General features: G+C 34.5%; 1 long non-coding RNA gene across 3 annotated transcripts; it reads left to right on the plus strand.

The window, feature by feature from the left end:
• Positions 1–2,271: 2,271 nt before the first annotated feature.
• LOC123555812 (uncharacterized) lies at positions 2,272–5,936 on the plus strand. 3 transcript variants are annotated; one of them, XR_008371759.1, is made up of 6 exons: positions 2,273–2,669; positions 3,322–3,546; positions 3,859–3,940; positions 4,093–4,192; positions 4,529–4,665; positions 4,821–5,936. It is a non-coding gene; the product is annotated as an uncharacterized LOC123555812 (long non-coding RNA). The 3 variants fall into 3 exon arrangements; XR_008371758.1 differs by having other exon boundaries at positions 2,272–2,669; positions 3,846–4,192; XR_008371757.1 differs by having other exon boundaries at positions 3,859–4,192.
• Positions 5,937–6,148: the final 212 nt, after the last annotated feature.

Here is a 6,148-nt window from a genome sequence, read left to right on the forward strand (position 1 = left end):
AACATGACGATGCGTTATACTGCTATTTGATTGTAAATAAAATTGAAAATTATCTGCTCAATTGAATACAAAAAGACTTATTTGTATAACTTTTATATTTATTCCTAATAATGCATAAATCATTACCTGAACTCCACAAAACTTTGAAACCATTGTAAAGACATCCGTAGTCGATGATTATGTATTAAGCGTCCGCGAATCACAGTAATTTGCGTTATGTGTTCCATGATTTATGTAGACACTGATAGAGCATGTCATCGGATAGCTGTGAACATGACTGTTAGCTAAAAGGCCAGCACATAAGTCCACAAAACAACCAGCTGAATTTCTTCAGTGATACTTTTTCATTTAGTGCAGTAGAAATTAAGAAAGACATTTCGTACAGTATTAAAATAGTATCAAAAGATATAGCTATTATGATTATTATCATATTTTCCCACAAAACTATTTAAATCAGTCAATGATTCACAGTGTTTTTTCATACACCTTCGTATGTTTCTAGTTTCATTAAGAAGTCGTTCTTGAAAGGTAGTTTTCGTTACTGAGAGGCTATGGCTGCTTTGCACTCGATAGATATTTTAATGTTAACTAACAGTATAAAGAAATGTTTTATACAACATTTGTTTTCAAATAAATATTCTCCCCTCCACATTTTTTAATAAAATGATTAAAGATATCCAATGGCCATCTTTCGCTAAACTATTTTATCTTTAGATATTTACTTCAAATGTATAAAATCCTTGAATGTATTTACTTTACTAAATATGTAAATTAAGTTTGCATGTAGAGCTGCATTCATAATTCAATGTCATGCAGTAACAGTTGATTGTAAAAATCTGCCATCCTGTATTTATGTATAAATGTATACAGTATGTGCCATTTTAAACCTAATTTATTGTACTGTTAATACACATAAACCTGTTGATGTTATGCTTACATAAACTATATGAGCCGCACCATGAGAAAACCAACATAGTGGCTTTACGACCAGCATGGATCCAGACCAGCCTGCGCATCCGCGCAGTCTGGTCAGGATCCATTCTGTTCGCTAACGGTTTCTCTAATTGCAATAGGCTTTGAAGGCGAACAGCATGGATCCTGACCAGACTGCGCGGATGCGGATGCGCAGTGTGGCATGGATACATGCTGGTCGCAAAGCCATTATGTTGGTTTTCTCATGGCACGGCTCATATGTAGTGTTTGTTCGTGTTTTCAAACATGAGCTTTGGGTCTAGTATATCTTTAACTACTTCTAGATGTGAAGAGGTCCACCTTAAATAAGAACATGGAAATTAAAAGATTGGCATTTGAACGGAAATTATGTATTAACTAATTTGATATGATGACAATTTAAGTAATTCCAGCATTTTTGTTACAGTAGAGCAAAATGTTCTACAATATTTAGATGATGTATAAAATGTTACACATGATCTTCAGCGAAAAATGCTCCAAGTGATGGTTCTGAAAATGGTATTTAAGTATAGATTTTATTCATATAGAAAAAGAAGTGTTGCAAGTGAAGTTACTCTTCATATAAACATCTGTTATATATTTAACTGGGGATGGAGTTGCCTCTCGTATTCACAAGGCAAATTGATTATCTTATTTAAAGAATAAATGTAAAATTATTTCTTTATTTAACTACACATGTACAAGAATCGTAAGTATGTTTCTAATATGCATAACTGGCAGACACATGCGTGGGTATTCATGTATTTAAGCGTATTGCCTTGTCCTCTTTACAAACATAACTATAAATAGATTGAAATGACGCATAGGGAATTCAACATTTTTGTAATTGGTCAAAATGTAAATATTACTTGCTTGCATACCAATTACAGTGGTAAAGCATACTGATTATGTTATCAGATCTTTTGTCTTGTGGGTTCGAAACTCACTGCAGTTAATTTTCTTTTTATGTTTGCATAAAAAATAATTCCGTCATTTTCAATATTACACGTCAGAGAAATATCTGAGGCCGATATGGCAGATGAGAAAAGTTATGTGATATTAGTTAAATGCATGTACTAAAACTATATATAGAAAGTGAATCATGAACATAATTATGTTATATAAAGACATTCAATTATGCACATACAATAAAATCTGTAAAGATATCCTTTGAAGGCATAGAACGCAACCAAGCAAAATAATAGCAGACTCGGTTTGATTGAGTCTATTCTTGAGAGGTAATGAAACACCTCTCAGACCCCCTAGCACCGGCTTAAGCGTAACTCTGTTACACATAATATTGAACAAGACAGGGGAAAGAAGCAATTGTTAAATCTAATTATTGTTCTGCGTTTTAGATCATGAAGACCTGACTGCAATTAGTCTGATGGAAAAGATATTTGCATTAGAAGAAGCTGATAATTCTGCGAACAGTCACCAAAACGTGGAACCATTGCAACAAAGTCACACATCACAGTCTACACAAGCCAGATCTGAGTTACCATCTGTTGGAACGACTACAGATAACAACACTTCACGAAGCCAAAGACCTACAGAAGTAAACAGTGCAGCCTCTTCAAACGTCCCAATGACACAAGCAGCGGCTAGGAACGACACGCCCCTTGTCTCAACGCATTCAGGAGGACCAGAAATGACCAGGGACGACACGCCCTCTGTGTCAACGCATACAGGAGGACCAGAAATGAACAGGGCTCTAAGTATGCATCTTTATTTAAATTTCGAGATGTGTAATACATATCTTTCACTAAACATATTGTCATTAGATATTCACTTTTAATGTATCAAACCTCCGCCAACGCATTTAACTTGGCCAGATATAAAACTAACTGTGCATGTTTAGACAATTTATTGTGATAGATAGTGAATGTCATTTGTTTAAAGATCTGTCATTTAGTGGTAATACATATTCATACTAAGGCTACTACTAAATTCTTAACATATAATTCAGTTCAGGCATACACCGGTCTAGTACATGCTGTGTAGTAGTTGTTCATCTTTTGAGTTTGAGCGTAAGATCCCTTCATTTCTGTAAGGCAGATTCAGTGTAGTTATGAATATTACAATACAAATGTACATTTATATTTGGTTTTACTATGAATTGAGCTTTTGCAGTCTGATTTTCTTAAATTTGTGTTAGATTTGTATTTGTTTGACACTGTTTAGCAACATGACAGTTTTCTCGACGGAAGCTGAGAGAGAGAGAAACAGATTCGGATAGCCTGGGTATCGAATGCGCAGCATCAAGATTAATGATCTTTTCCCCTTACAGTCCAGCTATGGATCTGAATATCAGTTAAAAAGTCTTTCTGCTTAACATTGATTTATTTATTTCTTGTTTCCTCATTTCAGAAAAATCTCAACTTTTAGAACAGAAAAAACTCAAAGAAGAAAATGAAAAGTTGAAGCAACAGTCTATATGCACACAATGTCGGCAGAATGATGTATGCATTGTTTTTCTACCGTGTGGCCATTTAGTTACCTGCGAAACCTGTGCTCCTACTGTCAGATACTGCACAGTTCAGGCATGTGGAAAATACATAAAAGGAACAGTCAGGACGTATTTGGCCTAAACTGGTATGTTCTTTGCGCTATAAAACCCTATTTGATCATTAATTACTATTTTAGTTGGATTCTACAGAGTTCCCAAGCGCGACACATGACACATTGTTTTATGGGTGTTCTATCTGTTCACGTTAAATTAGTTATAAAGTAAAAAGAGTAAATTTGGAAGACTTTACACTCGCGTTTCTTAGTAAAGTTCTTGCATAAATGATCATATAGTCTTGCAATGTTCAATAAAATAGAATAATGTCGTTACAGTTTACTGTACCAGAAGATACTAATCAGGTTGATATTCTTCTTAACTGTTATAGAACTGTGCTTCAGGTCCTGTTTCCTGTGCAAGAAGAGAAAATACAGGATGATCCACGTCTCGACTCCATTCCTTGTGAAAGAACAGATCTATGAGGTTGCCACTGCACCAGAAGATACTAATCAGGTTGAAATTCTTCTCAACTCCTATAGAACCGTGCTTCATGTCCTGTTTCCTGTGCAAGAAGAGAAAATACAGGATGATCCACGTCTCGACTCCATTCCTTGTTAAAAAAACAGATCTATGAGGTTGCCAGATCTTCGTCTGCATGATGAGAAACAAATATCATCTCTGATGCCATAAGTCAAGAGGCATACACATACATACGAGCCGATGAAGGACGAAAAGGTATGATAATCCATACTTTTGTGAATTCCAAATTTGGAATTTATCGTATACGAAAACACTTTCAATGAATATAATCTGTTTTGGCAGTTTCATCTGTTATATGAGAAATACATAAAAAAATCTAGTATGTCTAAGGACGGTTTATAGACTTACAAGGTCTGTTGAGATCTAATAATCTGTAATAATGCTAATTTCTTTCTTCTTTCTGACACTGACGTTTTCTCAGAAAACCATTTTCTCCATAGGCTCATCTAGAGTCAGAGATAAGAGATATTGTAAATTTTTCAAGAAAGTGTTATTAAAGAGGATTTTATGGGCGAGCTATTTGTTTTGAAGGACTCTAACGACTGATGCCAGTCTAGACGGTATATTATATTGGAGTTGAGTCTCTTGAAGCTGTTCAGCAGGAAACCTGGTAGGCTGAAGACGAACACAATAGGCTGAAGACGACATGTTGCAATATTTATGAGCAGGTAACGCAGTACATATAGTAATAAAATAACACAAGAACTCATAAATATTGAGATTTTTGGACAAGTTTTTGAAAACATGTGTTTTGCACGTAAATGCACTTTCATATCGAGATGTTCGGAATTTGTTTTAATGTCTACATATTTTCATTTTTCAGGACACAAAAGCGTCACTAGATGTGATATTTGATCATTTGCCAGTTACTCGTTGTGGACTGGAATATAAGCACTGAGAACAGGATTGTTATGGACTGGGATGTAGGTTAAAAGCCCGCCGCTTAGCTCAATAAGGAGAGCGCAGATCTATGAATCGTTGGGTTTGAGCATGAGGCATATGACGATTTGATAGAATACAATGTGGTAGAGCGCCCGCTTCGAGTATGCGGGGTCGTGAGTTCGCTCCCTGGCCGCGTCATACCAAAGACGTGAAAAATGGTACTAGTATCTTCCTCGCTTGGCGCTCAGCATTAAGAGGATAGTACTGGGACTGGTCAGCCCGGTGTCAGTATAATGTGACTGGGTGGGGTATCATGTCACGTGTCTACGGCGTGATATTCCAGTGAGGCAGCACTATACATTGGACATAGTGCCCACTGCAGTAAGGAGACACCGTCGTTATATGACTGAAAAATTGTTGAATAAGACGCTAAACCGGAAAACACACACAGTTACATAAAAATCATTACAATGTATGTATCCCTATTTTTGTGTCAAAATGTATTGTAAACTGCATATCTAAAACAAACTTAAACTACTCTACGATGTAGTCCGACTATGTTTTAGTATGCGGAAAATTACAAGAATTAGAAATGATATAAATAATTACATTTACATGTATATGATGGTAATGGTATAATGTATATATTGGGCAAAATCCTGCCTGTTTAAATGTGCAATATTGTAAATATGTAAAGTATGTATATCATAACTATTTCAGATATCTGTGATATTGTATATATATTTTAGTTTACGTATTTTTGTTTTATTATTTGTCCTTAATGAAGTACATAGTTTTTTATTCATTATACATTTGTTCACTCATGCTAATGCATTACAATTATCCTATATCAAGAAATGTTTGTCATGATTTATAGTGTCGCTATAGGAATATAGAGTTAAGTGTTTTCATTTTTTTAATTCACTAACAACTATATTCTTTCATTAAAAAAAGTGATCATATATATTTCGAATATGTTGGATAAATATATATGATTTTCCTTTTTTAAAAAATGTTGTTTAAATGAATTTATTTTAATAAACGTTGAAATATTAAATTTTCAATTTGTTTATTATTAGTTCTCCGGAGCAGAAAGTGGTCAAGGTTAGAAATTTACCACACTTGGAAGTCACAATTTTGGCATAATCTTAATGAAACTAAATCAGAATGTTTGCCGAAATAAAATTTTGGGTGTAATCGAAAGTAGGTCATCCGAGTTTAAAACTAGGTTATTTGGTCAAATAATACTCAGAGGCCATATTTTCTACC

The sequence above is a fragment of the Mercenaria mercenaria genome, chromosome 7, assembly GCF_021730395.1.
Source record: "Mercenaria mercenaria strain notata chromosome 7, MADL_Memer_1, whole genome shotgun sequence".
NCBI classification, from domain to species: domain Eukaryota; kingdom Metazoa; phylum Mollusca; class Bivalvia; order Venerida; family Veneridae; genus Mercenaria; species Mercenaria mercenaria.